Source organism: Geospiza fortis, unplaced genomic scaffold, assembly GCF_000277835.1.
Source record: "Geospiza fortis unplaced genomic scaffold, GeoFor_1.0 scaffold298, whole genome shotgun sequence".
NCBI classification, from domain to species: Eukaryota; Metazoa; Chordata; class Aves; order Passeriformes; family Thraupidae; genus Geospiza; species Geospiza fortis.
Window position 1 is genome coordinate 656,274 of NW_005054506.1, and position 14,985 is coordinate 671,258.

General features: G+C 46.3%; 1 protein-coding gene across 1 annotated transcript in view; it reads right to left on the bottom strand.

Moving 5' to 3' along the window:
• Positions 1-14,979, bottom strand: part of PPP2R2D (protein phosphatase 2 regulatory subunit Bdelta) — a 23,336-nt gene extending 8,357 nt beyond the window's left edge. Inside the window, exons 1-4 of the mRNA XM_014310271.2 lie at positions 14,967-14,979; positions 4,781-4,878; positions 2,460-2,625; positions 1,313-1,425 (exon numbers count right to left, since the gene is read on the bottom strand). The gene's annotated coding sequence lies outside the window, so the exon portion shown is untranslated. The remainder of the gene's footprint in view (positions 1-1,312; positions 1,426-2,459; positions 2,626-4,780; positions 4,879-14,966) is intronic.
• Between the last annotated feature and the right edge of the window lie 6 nt (positions 14,980-14,985).

A 14,985-nucleotide genomic window follows, 5' to 3' on the forward strand; every position in this document is an offset into this window, starting at 1 on the left:
ACAGCCAGCTGAGCTCAGGGGGGCCTAAGGTAACCTGTGTTCCTGGAACAAGGACTGATGCAGCCCAGAGCTGCCTACCTGCCTTCCTGGTTTGTATCTCCCAGCCTGTTTACACCAACTAACGACTACAATTAATCCATTACTTTTTATCAGGCCACTGTCCTATCTCAGCAGAGTGCTCCCAGCCTGGCTGCGACAGCACAGGTGCACTAATGGGAAAGATCAGGAATGGGATTTGGAAATGCCATGGTCTCTGTGTAAAGCACTGCTTCCCCTCCATGGCCACGTACCCATGAACATGGGCACTGTGTTTCTGTAACAAAACCTGCCAAGAGAGCCCCAGAGCTCTGCACACTCTGGCTCTCCAAACCCCGAGCATTTTAACACATGAAGGTACCTCCAGGTAAGATTTTTCCTCCAGCCAGCTCTTGTTCAGATGTGGTTCATCCATCAGCCCTTCTCCCAGGCAGCAAGTGCAGGGGACTGACAGCAGAGGTTCCTGCTGCTGCTGCTCCCCCCGCGCAGGACAGTGCCTTAAGGAGCCCAAAGTGCCCCTCCAGAGCCCCAGCTGCTGCCTGCTCCAGCAGGGCAAGGCTGCAGAACCCAACACTCCACTAGGACCTCCTTCTACCACTGGATCCTAAGGGATGTAGCTGCTCTCATGGAACACTCAATCCAACCCTGGCTTGCACACACTGAGGCAGTGGAGATCCTTTCCCAACGCATTTTGTACACCCAAAGCTCCTGTTCAATGTTCAGCTTTGGCAAAAGCAAGACAAACCCCAAGAAATGCCTCCAGCTGAAGTCTCTACCATGGAGGGGGGCTTTGAGAGCATCGAGAGCCTCAGTTCTGCTCCTGCTGATGGTGGAACAACGTGAAACCCCAGGAAAAACCCCAACCCACCTTTCATTTCTTGGGCTCCAGCTCCAAATGATCCCAAGTTTGGAGAACTAACCCTACCACTACAGCATGTCCAAGACTATTCCAGTGCACATTAAGGTTACACAAATGCCTGGAACTTGCTCTAACAAACACACCTTCATCCAGCCACAGAATACCCTGTTCCAATTTTTGAGTCATCCTCTTAGAAATACAGTATCATAATGATGAAAGTTTTCCTCAAGCTTCCCAGAGGAACTTTTAAAAATAGTTTTTATATACAAGAATAATATGAAGTGTCTCCATTTTTTTCTGAAGGTTTCAATGAGCCTGACACAAACACAATTTTTGACTTGCACATTTCAGTTTGGTAGCACAAAGACAGAGAAGAGCATGCAGAGAGATACACAAAGTCAAAGAGCAGAGACGTACCCGTAGTTCTGTGACTCGGCAAGGCTCCCTAAGTCTTCCATCTTCATCTTTTAAATTATAACCTTCGGCTCGTTTATCCCTTTCACTTATTTTCCATAGTTTAATAGTTTTATCTAAAACCAGAAAATTCACATGCTTGAGAACAGATTGAATACAAAATCAAATCAGTAAATATGGACTCAGCAGAGTGGACACGAGTGACCTGTCTGCGTTTCCCCTGCCTGCAGCAGAAGGACCCTGACTGAGTTCTTTACCCAGAAGGTGAGGTGCAGTTTGAATAAGATCCCAATCTGTGCCTGAGCAGTAAGGCCCTGTGCCTCCCACTCACCCAAACGCCACTGCCTGGGGAGAGTTTCACACACCAATTACCCAACTTCTCCACTAAGCCTGGATGATTTGCTGAATTACATTAGGAGACCACTGCTAGGGACCAAACCCAACAAACACATGAAGCCCTCATACTAATGGTCCAAAAGGAAACCAGGTTTGTCCCAGGCACCTGCTCAGAGCCAGGCAAAGGCAGAGATCAGGATTTGCCCCAGGGTTTCCAAAGGAATGCACCTGCCAGGTGTTACCAGAGAAGTGCTCCAAGTGCAGGCAGTGAGTGCACACTTGTCTCACCCAGTGGTGAGAGCCTTGGCTAACTGGAGCCAAACCTCTCCTCCCCAAACTTCTGCAGAGCATTTCGGATGACACCGTTTAAAGAATGCTTTATTAAGACTTCTATCAGAGGAAATTATTTTCATTGCACAGACCAGCAGACAGAAGTCACTCCTGCTTTTAGAATTTCACCATGACCTCACAAAGTGATTTAAACCGTTAAAATAATGTACTCCTCTGATAATAAGAGCAAGTTTTTTTCACAGAATAGTTTAGGTTGGAAAATACCTTTAAGACATGAGTCTAACTGTTCCCACTAACCCATGTACCCAGTTCTACAATTTCATTTACAGATGCTCCATGATACACCAAAACTAAACAGACCCAATATTCACATAGCCAACATTACAATCAAGACATATTTTGCATGTAATTAGAGAAGACATTAAAACAACTCCAAAATATGTCAGAAAAAAACCCCAAGTGTATGACAGGTGAGACAACATTCCAAAGACAAAGTTCTTTGTACAAAATAAAGGGCCCTTACCATTTGTGGACAGCAGGAAGTGAGCAGCATTCTGTTGTGGTAACCACCTAATTTTATTAATTTTTTCCTCAATTTCTAGACTTTTCAAGTAGTCAAACTCAGGCTCATGACTCTGGAAGGTACTGTAAACATTGTATTCTCCCCGAGAGAGAGGACGGCTTTTAGTCTGTAAGAAAAACAGCATTTCTTTCTTGAGGCTGGTGGCACCGGGTCCCTAAGAAATGGCCCACACAAAAGAACCCCTAGAAACTGTCAATCAGAACGTCAGCTTTTAAAACAGCTCTTGAATTTTGAATCTTCAGTCTGTGGTATTGTACCCAGTTTAGCATCAATACAGTGCACAGAGTCCTTCCTCTTCAGAAGTGTAGGTTTATGTATAAATATCTGTGCACCCTTCAGGCTTTGCTATTCTCATGTGGTGGGTGTGGGAGCAAGGAACAGAGAGCAAAGTCCCAAGGTTCCTCAGATTTGCATTATCAGATTTGAGGCAACTTGTTATCAGGCTTTTTGAGTAAGTTGGTGTCAGTGGTTTGTGTGTGGTGCAGAACAGCCCCAGGGGTGCAGTTTGCCCTGCAGTGTCTCATGGCTGTGGAGTTTCTACACTCTCACTGAACTCTCAGACTTTACATGATTTTACTCCCTACATGTCATTGACTTGTAAGAATTTTGAGCAGGTTCCTCTCACGTGACCCCATCCAGAAGTTTCCTGCACTCAGGGTGAGCTGCCTTGGCACCGGTGCTTTCCCTCTCTACTCACACGTTTGGCTGGAGTGATTGCTGCTTGCAAGTGAAGTCAAGTCCTATGAGCCCAGGGCATGATGCAGAGCACTCCAGGGTGCCTTCCCAAATCCCAAGTGTCTGGGGAACTGTATAGCCACCCTAAGCTGTCACTGACCTAGCGAACCGAATCTTAAATACAAACTGGGTAAAAAATATGTTTATTATTTTAAGGTTCCAGCATTATACACTGATTTTAGATTCTTTCCTGAAGTTTTGCACATGACAAAAGAAACGTCCCTCATTCCCAACTCTTCCCTCAGTTTCCACGTGTTCCCAAGGAGACAGCTGAATACTCCTGTGTGAACAGTCTGACCTGGGGTTTGTTTTTCCCCTCTCCGAGGAAGCGCTATGACAGGCAGGTTTTGCCTTACAGAACAACTGAGAGCCAACCCATAATAGTCCCCCTCCACATCAGGCAAGTCCAAGATCCTGAGAAGTTCAGGATGTGCCCGAGGCACCTCTGCCCTTATCTCTGGGCCTTAGTTAGGCCTCTGGCCACCCCAGTAAATGATGAATGAGCCCCGAGCCCTGTGGGTGCAGGCAGGTAACGTTTCAGCAGCGCTGGCACCTCACTGCTCCAGAGCCTCCCAGAACAACCAGACAGGCACCTGTGGACAGGCTGGGACCAGCAGCACAGTGAGCAGAAATGCAAAACACTGGCCAGGCGTTCATTAACAGAGCATCATCTGAGCCCCACAAGGAGAACAGAGGGGTTCTGCTGGAGAAATCCCACAGCACCTGAGGATCTGTAATATTCATGTACAGACAAGCTGAATTAAAATTCCATTATCAATTCTGGTATTTCTGACCCAGGAGAATGTTCAAACCCTCAAATTCCCTTCAACTCCTCAAAGGACAGAATATGCAGACACTTTGGTGAGAACTGCCATGTGGACTATTGACTTTTTAGAGAACACAATCCCAGATTCCTCCCAGACATGACAATTACTTTTCAGCACTTGGTGGACGTTTCCCATCCCCACTGCTGCTCGGGATATCCCAGCTCAGGATGAACACACAGGAACATTACAGCACTGTCACACAGGAGCTGTGGAAGTGCAAGAGGGACAGTGCTCCCACCCTCCTGATGGGAAATGCTCAAGTGTTTCTGGAGAAGTGGCTGTTTCCATTGGTTTTAAATCCTCAAACAATTTTTAACTACCTGATCCTGTAGTTCTTGCAGCTTATTTCCTGAACTTCTTTTACATTCTCTCCCAAAGCATTGTGATTTATCTCAGGTCAGCCTGACCCAGTGGAAAAATTCAGGAGAAAGTCCAAATTCTGCAAAGCGACACTGAGGACACCAGGTACATATAAAGAGCTCACTTGGATTTTGGGACTTTTTTTTTGGAAGGAGGGAGGGGAACCATCACAAAACCAACTTACCAAGTACAGCACAGGGCAGATACTTAGAAACTTGTCTAACTTGGGGTTTCCTGAGAAAACTCTCATTTTAAGTATCAGGGCATAAACAGATGAAGTGAGACTGTACAACACAAGAACAGTGTAGTAACAACACTTTTGTTTTTTGAGTCACTGACCTCTTGTTCCCTTTGAAATATAACCACTCTGCCACCTTTGTCTCCTGTTGCAAGAAGATCACCAGTGTAATTAAATTCAACTGTTGAAATTATATCAGCTGTAAAGAGAACAGAAATAAACCAGCACTGTAATGTGGAAAGCAAATCAAGGAGTTCCAAGACTTGAGTACAAAAAAAGCATTACAACTTGTATTAATGCAATGACAAAATTCTTCATTTACATGCCCAAATGCAGCCATGTTTCAAAGCCTGACACACTTTTACTGACAAGCTAAAACACTTACTCATTCCTCAGTGCAGGCCTTTAGTCACCAGAGGCACACTGGCTTAGGAACCAAGGTGTGTGTGCTGCCCCTGGGCAGCATCCAGGGGGACATCCCTGCCCTGAGCTCCCCAAGGTGTGTGTGCTGCCCCTGGGCAGTAACACTGCAGTGTCCATGGGATTATCCCTGCCCTGAGCCTCCCCCAGGGATCTCACCCCAGGGTGTGCATCCTGCTCCCACCTGCAGCGCGCCCTGAGCCAGATGGGGCTTTGGCACACCTGCCTTCCCCAAGCCAAGCACTCAGGGAGTTTGCAACTTCAGGGGCCTGGAAAAGGCAGCTCTGCTTAGCCAAAGGGGCAAAATAGAAACAAAATTCTTCAGCTGAGCTTCCTGAACCAGCTTCCTGCAGAAGCATCAGCGAGGACACATGGAAGCAGGAGAGCAAAGGAAAAGCCCTCAGGACCTGCAGTGCCCTGGGGCTGGAGAGAGACCAGTGCTTATCCCCCAGAGCAGCCCCAGCCCCTCTGGGAAGTGGCAATAAAGAAATAATTGCCACTGAACAACCCCAGCCAAGGGGAGGTGAGATAAGGAGCTGGAAATGTCTGTCCTGGGGCTGAGGCAGATGGTAACAAACCTGACAAAGCACTCAGCAAACACTGCTCCTGCTCACATCAAATATTGCATTTATGATGCAGATAGCAAAATTCTGAGGTTTGAAGTGTATCATATCAATTAGTTCCAGAGTGTGCAATTGGAGACTCCCTGGAAACTCCTTTCCTGTATTGATCTTGATGTGCTATCTTTGAAATTCCTTTCAATAATGCCCCACTCTCACGAGGAAGGAGATTAGAAACACTAACCAGTTTTCTCAACAAAAATTCATTTTTCATCTTTTATCAATGATGCCCTTAAAAGTTTTTTCCTAGTATGGAGAGATAATGATTTACCTTCTGGATTAAAAATATTTAGAACAACTAAATAAATGAGTAAATATAATCTTTCTATACATTATATGCCAGATTTATGCCAGCCTTCAAAATCACATTACTAACCAGCTTTTGGACACATCCAGTTTTATAGTCACCTTTCTTTAAAGGGAATTACTAGTCAATTATCAGTTATTATTAATTATACACAGGGATTTTAGAAGACACCCTGGAGAAGCAGGAAACCAAGGAAAAAGAAACAAACTGAGAAGGTAAGCAATCAGTGAAGTGACTTCACTGAGAATTCTCTGACATTTTCAGTACTCAGATAGGAAGAATACCTTGAGTTATGGCAGTTTATTAGTAGCAAAACTAATATTCCACTACCACCCCCACCTGCAAGTCCTTCTAGCAAGGATCCCTTTTACCCTTGCAGACTCAGGAAGAACAGCAGGAATAAATGCCTCCTGAGCACATACAATCCTTTCAAAGTCACAAAAGCTACTTTTCTGTTTTATTTTAGAAAAATAAGAAGTTATTATTAGCTTCTCCTATTTTCTACTGGAGTATTCACACAATTATTTGCTCAAAATAATCTGCGTATCATTTTTGTTTCCAAAAAATGCCCAAACCAGCTGCTGACACAGCCATTATTCCCTAGCAGTGCTCCCCAGACAAACAGAATCCTGGGTGGAAATGCAGCAAAACACAGACATTACCCAAATTCCATGGCTTGAAACAAGAAATGCAGGGAGAGGAGGGGAAAGAAGATGCACTGAAACAGTCTGTCACCAACATGCTCTAGGGAACAGGGAACTGGGGGGGCACAGCAGGACAAAAATAGAGAAGCTTCCTTCAAATATTTTCTAAGTTACAAAATTTGGAATATGAGCAAATACCTGCTTTAATAGTCCTGTACTTGTTTTATCCATAAATGTATGAATTATAAAGTTTTCCCTATAGGCACGTTTAATTGAAGCAGATCAATCCCCCAAATCATTCCACCCACTATCCTCAGCACTCGAACATCTCAAAGCAGGTGAAATAAAAAAAAATATTCCAAGACTCCAAGTAAAGCACAGAATGAATTCCAAACCATTCCTGTTCTGCTCAACACTTCACCCACCTACATTTGCTCATCACTTCCAAGTCACCTTAAAACTTTTAGGAAGGAACAAAGCAAACTTCTGCAGGCTCTTCATCACTGCATTAACTCTGGGATTTCTAGGATTTTTTATTAGATGCCATAACTACTTCTCAGGTATACAAGGACCAGTCTTATCCCCCTGCATTACTTTCATCCTCTTCTCCATGCCAGCAGAGTAACTCCCAATGGAATGTGGGGAAGGGTGAGCAAAGCCAAACCAGCGTGATATTTGCTCATGGACAGCACCCCAAGGCTCTTCTCAGGTACTGTTTTTTTTAGAAACAGAGGTTTGTCCAGCTGTCCCTCCAGTTCTGTCCCTGTGGGGCTGGGACTTGCTCTGCACCCATGCAAATCCTCCTCCTGTAACCAGGGAGGGAGGGCAGCAATCCCTGGGACTTCACAGTAACATACAAGGTTGGCAATATTTCTTTCCAGACAAGAAAAATTCATGTTTAGCCTCACTTCTGGAAATGAATTCCAACTTGTTTACACTGCATCCAGAGGAGAAACTTGGAGCTGTTTTCACAGCTGTGTATTAAAAGGATTGCTGGCAACTACACTGTGATTCTGTACTCCCAAATTTAAGAGCATTGATCACTTCCATGGGTAGGAAACACCACCCCAACACATGAGAGGCCACAAATCCAGCTCTGCAGTAATGTGGTGGAGCCCACTGCCTGCCTCAGGACAGCCCTGTAAGCCCTGACAGATGTGACAAAGCTCAGTTTGAGCGCTCTGAGCCTTTCACCATCTCTGCTGAGTGCAAACCTCCCTACAAACAACTCCTGCCAGAATTCTGGGAAGTTTACAGCCTCCAGAGCCTCTGCTGGGAGTGAAGGGAGCCGGGGTGGCAGAGACCAGCTTTTGTTAGGATTTGGAGATGACAGCAAGCTTATACCTGCAAACTAACTTAATCCCCCCAGGATTCATCCTGGGTATTTCTGACACCGGTATCAACGCCCGGGCTCTCAGCTGAGGTAATGGAGAATGCAAAGAGATCCACAACATCTACATCAGGTGCCTAAAATTAGCTCCTGTGAACTTTTCCTCTCTAAGCTGCCTGTGCATTGCTGCTCTGGTTAAAACCCAAACCTGAAAACATGACATTACCTGATGGCTCACCCAGGAGAGAAGGAAATTGCAGCTGCAGCTCACACTCAGGACCAAAACTAATGAGACATGGTCAGCACCAGTGCCTCTTATCCTCCTGAGCTGCTCAGAGCCTTCTGTCACAAACCCACCCCTCAGACATGTAGTGAAAAGGAACCAAACGCTCACAGCTGTCTAACAGCACCTAAAAAGGAGGCTGTTCAGCTTCCAGGGCATTTTAACCTAGAATTTTCCAAGTATGTAATGGACAATATACCACCTCAGCACACAGCCTGACCAATGCCTGCCTGCAAACCTGGCTCCTGTCCTGCTCCCCGGAGAGGAGTCTGAATGCACAGCCCCATTTCCCATGGCCCATCCTGAGACCAAAGCAGGAACTTCTGTAAGGCCCAGGGAAACCTCTGCAGAGGCTCTTGCTTTGAGAGGAAATGCCTGGACCGGCCTGCAGGCAGATGGTTGGCATGGACTGTCAGGGGAGCTCCCACTGCCAGTGGGAGCTGAGCAGAGGGAATATTTCTGTGACTGTGATCAGGCTCAGAGGTGACACACCTCTCCCTCCAACACTGCTATCCTACAAAGCTGGAGTTATCCTGTGGCTGGACAAAGCCGTGGGAGGCACTGTGTGGTCTCCCACAGAGGATGGGAAGCAAGCCGAGTGCAGAAGGGATCAGCACAGGTTATGTGCTCCTACATCAACTCAGAGAGCAGACACTGGGATCCCCCTGGAATGCTGTGCTGAACTGTGTGACATGACATCAGAAGGAACACAACTCTCTTTGCAGCAGACAGGGACAACAGACCATTCTGAGGGGCCACAGGTGACAAACACGGGCAGTGAGAACAGCAAGGAGCCATCGCTTCAGAGCAACTCAGGGAAGACTCCTCAAATAAAAAATATAATAGGAGCAAATAAGATCAGTCAAAAAAAAAAAGAGCCCCTTTAGAGGGAAGAGATTATCAAAGAAAATGAAGCAATTTAGACCAGCACCTGCTAAAGAGCAAATCATATAAAAAATGTTTAAAAACCAAAATCCTATTGGAGCTTAACAAATTCCAGACGCACAGGGCCTCAGAACTGCTTGTCACTGATCTGCAGTAACTGCACTTCCCAAGCACTCCCGTGGATACGCAGCTGCACTGAAGGCTCTGGGGCGGGCAGAGGGAAGCAGGGTGTGAAGTCAGCCAGCTCTCCAGCTGGGATGGCTGCTGGCAGCACCCTGCTCCACCCTCCTGGTGCCCAGCAGGCAGGCAGTGCTGCCATTGCAGCCACTGCACGACTCTGACTCCAGCACCCACTTCTGCCCCTCAGCCTCTCCCTCCTCCCTGCCCATGTCACTGACTTGCTTTCAGGTGAAGGAGGGCTGTCCCCTACAGCTGCCAGGACAGCCAGTGGAACAGAGAGGGCCACCCTGCAGTGGGGAGGGACCAACTGCTCCTGCTGTCAGTGCTCCTGAAGTGCTGTTTCCTAACAGCTGATAGAAATCACAATCGTACTGAAGAATGAGCCAAACTTTACAGCTGCCAATAACCACCTGACAACATACATACACATCCAAGTTACTTAGATCACCTGTTTTTCAGAATATGCCTCCTTATGTACCCAATTTGTACATTTCCACTTGCAGGATTTCTTTGAAGAGTTACCACAGGAGTGAGGTGTACCCGAAATCAGGAGAATAAGCCGAAGGGGTATAGTTTGCTCGGACCAAACTTCCCTCAGCTTCCACCACTAAACACTGCCAACCTGAAGTATTTGTAAGGACTAACTATTTTTTATGCCCTAATACTCAACTCACTTGTGAAATTGGCTTGAATTGCCTTTAGGCACCTGGCAGTGCTCAACTTAGTCCAAAATAACTCTGCTTTTGGGACTAATTGAAATTCTTGAACAGATTTATGGTAAAGCAAGAGCAGGGCATCAGGCAGCCGGGAAGCAGAAGCTCTTTGAGGTCAGTGCTGCTGCTGACAGGCCATGGCAGACTCCAAACATCTTGTTTGGAGCTGTGTGGGAAAGCCTGCCAGCTCCTGGGTGTCCTGGATGCCTGGAGCTGAGCCACCTGGCTCCTGGAGGAGCGCGCAGGCTGCTCCGCTGGGAGCATAGCATGGACAGCCAGCCAGCCAGCCAGCAGCAGCAGCACCCTGCTCCAGGGGCTGCCAGCACCCCCAGGGGTGGCACAGCACCCCAGAGCTCATGGCAGACGTGAGTGCCATCCCCTCATGCAGCCCAATCTGTGTTTTCTATCAACGGAACCAGACCGAGACCTGACACTGGGAATCCAGTCTCTGAATGCCATCCCAAAAAAGCTGTCTTCTGACTTTGGGGTGCACAGAGCTGACTGTGTCAGTGCAGGGAAAGCCAGACCAGCATGGCACGAAAAGGAGCAGCAAAGCCAGAGCTCAGTTACACAGATGTGCTCCTTTCCTGCCTGCAGAGCTTGCCCTGCCTTCCCTACGAGCCATGAGAAATTCTGGAGGCTGTTTCTCAGATTCGTGACATAATCCAGTACTCTTTGTGCAAATCTACTGCCTCGGTATTATTTTTTAACCTTTGGAAGACTAATTCCAGTAAGCCTTCTCCTACTAGAAATGCATTTAATTAATTCATGCTATTGTTAGTTTTTTCTAAGTAGCTCATTGTGATGGTTTTGGGTGTACTTCTATCAGGAGTTCATAAAAGTCTTAACATGATAAGAAAATAATTTTTTTCTTTCAGCTGAAGCTTTCACACCTTCTCATCCTTTAAAAAAAGTGGGTTTTGTCATTTTTCATTAGGCTTTCCCCTCTGCATGCAGCCTGCCCGTCTGCAGGGACAAATCCAGCGGCTCACACAGGAAGACTTGCACTAAGTCCTGTATTCCCACTACCCAAATTGCTTTGTTGTGCATTCCCACTTACAACTCTGCAATTGATATTCACTGCTTATTCAAACTCTTCACCATTCACAAGCTATATCTTACCAAAGCTTCATATTTCATCAAAATATAATGATGGAACCCCAGCCTGGTTTGGGTTGGAAGGGACCCCAAAGCCCAGCCGGGGCCACCCCTGCCATGGCAGGGACACCTTCCCCTGCCCCAGGCTGCTCCAGCCTGGCCCTGGACACTTCCAGGGATCCAGGGGCAGCCACAGCTGCTCTGGGTAACCCTAAGGCTTCAGGGAGGGCAAAGAGGCACCTGAGGTCCTGCTCGTGCTGAAGCACTGGCTTTCAAGGAAAATCCCAGCCCAAAGCCAGCTTACAGCCCACCTTCTGCCCCTGTGCAGCACAAGTGTCACCTCCAGGCATGACCAGTGACTTAGGGTGACAGCACACAGCACATGGCTCTGTAGTCACTAGTCCCCTGCCTTCCAGTTCTTACCGAAAAAAAGACAATATTAAACCTTGCAAGCAATTCCGCACCTCCCTTCATGCAACTGAACCAGACATCACAGAGCTGCACCTCTACTGCAAGAGTTTGTTTCAAAGCACAAAACCATGCCTGAATTTCCTTTAAGAACAGAATAGCCAAAGTGAATTCCTGAACCACACATGAGAATGTTTTAAACCACTGATTTATAACAACAATTTCTAAAGAACATTTCTAAATCACTTGTAGCTGCACTCAGGATTACAGACTAATATATTTTTATCAGATGGTGGTTGTCTTTGCTCCTTGTGTTCTGCTTCCTGGCTAACTGCTGAGGTGTCTGACCCAGCCCCTAACAGGCAGCAAAAGCAGAAGGAGAATTGGCTGAAGTGATGGTAACAAGGGATGTCCCAGTTTGGCAGGACAGTCAATCAATACCAGTCACTATCTAGAGAATTAAAAAAAAAAAAAAAAAAAGAAATTTATTAATTTATTTCTTGGATCATTAACTGGAGATACAGCACTGCACCCACAAGTGGTCATGGATTAGATGCAGAACATCTGGCACACGGGAATCTGGGCATATCTGTACATTATTTAATAAAAATATTTACATTTTACTTGCCCAAAAAAAAGGAACCTCCCAAAATGGACAATTTTGAACATGCAAAACAAATTCAACACAAAAATCATGGAAGTGATAAAGTCTCTGGCAGCATTTGTATTCTCTATTTAGAAAGGTCCTTCTACAAAAAAAGCAGCCCAAGAATTACAAGTTCCATGGGCAATCAGTGCAAGTTCTGGAGTCACATGGTTGACAATAACAGCAAAATTACAACACAATCTTTAATTAGCTTTGTTTTCAAACTGTGATTGTTGCCATCCCAAATATTAAATCTTTCACTCAATCTCTGTTTAATCCTCCAGTACTCTTCCCTGAATCCAACTAAACTTTTCTGTTCTAGAAAAGTCATATCCAACGCTTTACAAAATCCATATTCAGTAAGTGATGGATTATCCTGGTCTTTCAGAAATGGTCAGCCTGAACAGTGCCCTTCTCTTTTCTGACACAGAGCCTGAACAGAGGTCAGGGATTAGTCACCGAGGAAAGGCAAGGCACGGACAAGACAAAGAGGAGACAGTGATCTTCTGTATTAATGCCCCAGTTAGGAAAATCCAGCTGCCACTCTGACACAGCCACTTGCCCCAGTGTTTGTGATGAAGCCAGACACCTGAGAAACTATGGAGTATAAAATGCATGTTAGAACTGCATTGCAAAAGAAAGTATGTTCTGGTTAAGTTGCCTGGCTGAGCAGTTTCAACTCCTGAATAAACCTCTAAGAAAATCCAGCAAAACACTTTGCACGGAATAGGTTGGACAGCAACTTCATGGTGTCCTCCTCCTCTAGAGAGCTGATTTTTCACAAAATAGACCAAAGATTGACAGCAGTAGCAAGTTTTCACCGTCACAAAAATTTATGTGCAATTTGAAGGCTATTTCAAGGCAACAGTTGTCCATCAAGCAGGTTTAGAAGTGCAGTTTGGTAAGAGAGCATTTAAAAGATGGTAATCAGTAAGTATGCCTCTAACTGAAGCCCAAAATCTAGCCATGGATTTGTACTCTTACTAGGAAATTAAATTTGGGCACTTATTAGCAAATAAATAGTGTATTTTTTATATTTAATTCCAATTTCAAGGCAAAATGTAAGAGGAAGGGAAAGGCCACAAATCAAAACAAAAAATCAAGAAGTCACAAAGCCTGTAAATAGTTCTAGTATTCCCACAGGAAAATGAAACTTTAGTGGTAGTTTTGCAAAACCAGGTGCTGAATAATTCCTGGAGCTTTCCTGCTCTGTGCAAATCCAGGCTGCTGAGGAGTTACCTGGGAAGCAAGATGCCCCCAGGAGCTAGATGTCCCCAGGAATATATCCTATACTCATGGAGAACTGACTTTTAGTCACACAGGAGACAGGTCCGAGAAAAAAGAACCATTTAAAAAACATACAAGCTACTTAAGTACATTTCTACAAGACTTCTGGGAACTTCAGAGCAAGCTACAAACATACAGAGGGAAGGAAGAAAACAACTGAGTGAGTCCAGTTTCTTGAGCAGTTTCCAGTCTATCCCTCCAATGGCCATTATTTTAAATGGAATGCCAAACAAGTGGCATGAAAATGAAAACACTGTCAGCACAACTTCCCCGTAGCAGGCAGCAAGGAAAAATATTTACTGCATCCAGTAACACAAATAAAATCCCAAACCCAAGCTGAGCACACACGGCCCTGGCAAGTTAATTCACACTTTAGAAAGGAGCGCTGCCAGCCTGGGCAGTTAGAACATAGAAAATTTAGGGGCAAAAAAAGAACTTTCTCATCAGAGTCAAGCAAAACTCCACCCAGGTTCTGCACTCCACAGAAAACACTTTTCCCAGTTAAAACATTTTTTGTTTTCTACCCTGTCCAAAACATGAAGCGCCTGGAAAGTTTCAGAGAAATGTGAAGGTGTGCCCTTTTTCCCTGCTTAATATCCCTATTTATAGCTCCCAAACGTTAACTAGTGGGAATCAAATCTCTCCACAGCTGCAGGAACCCTTTAAACTGCACTTTTCAATGCAGCACAAATGACAGAGCTGCACTCTCTGTGCGTCAGAGCGAAACTTGACAAGCCTGACAGACTCCACTGGTGTTTCTTTTTTTCCTCTCCCTGTATCATATCACTGTTGTTACCTTTTATCCTAAGCCCAGAACTGTAGACAGTTATCCTAAGCTCAGAACTGTGCCCAGTTCTGGGCTCCTCAGCACAGGAAAGTCAAGGAGCTCCTGGAGAGGGTCCAGCAGAGGCCACAGAGGTCATTTTGGGATGGAGCATCTCTGAGATGAGCAGAGACTGTGGGAGCTGGGCCTGGCCAGGCTGGAGCAGGGAAGGCTGAGAGGGGACCCCATCAACGCCTACAAATCTGCCCAGGGCTGTCAGAGGCCGGTGCCAGGACAAGGAGCACTGGCCAGGAGCTGAACCACAGCGAGTTCCACCCAACATGGGGAAGAACTTCTTTCCCTGGAGGGGCAGAGCCCTGGAGCAGCTGCCCAGGGAGGGGCTGGGGTCTCCCTCTGCAGAGCCATTGCAAACCCTGCTGGCCACGTTCCTGTGTCCCTGCTGCAGGTGGCCCTGCCTGGGCAGGGCTTGGGCTGGGTGATCCTAGAGATCCCTCCAACCCCAACTACCCAGGGATTCAGGGATTCACACTAAAGACCCGGAGGAAGGCACCGTGACTGCTCTGTGATGCTCTACGGGTGGGAGCTCGCTTAGTCATGGCACACACCTCCCGGCACGGCCGGGGATGCTGCGGCGCTGCCCCGCGGCCGCCCGGAGGGCTCAGCGCGCAGGGGCTCCCCTCACCTTCCGCCACGTCCTCGTC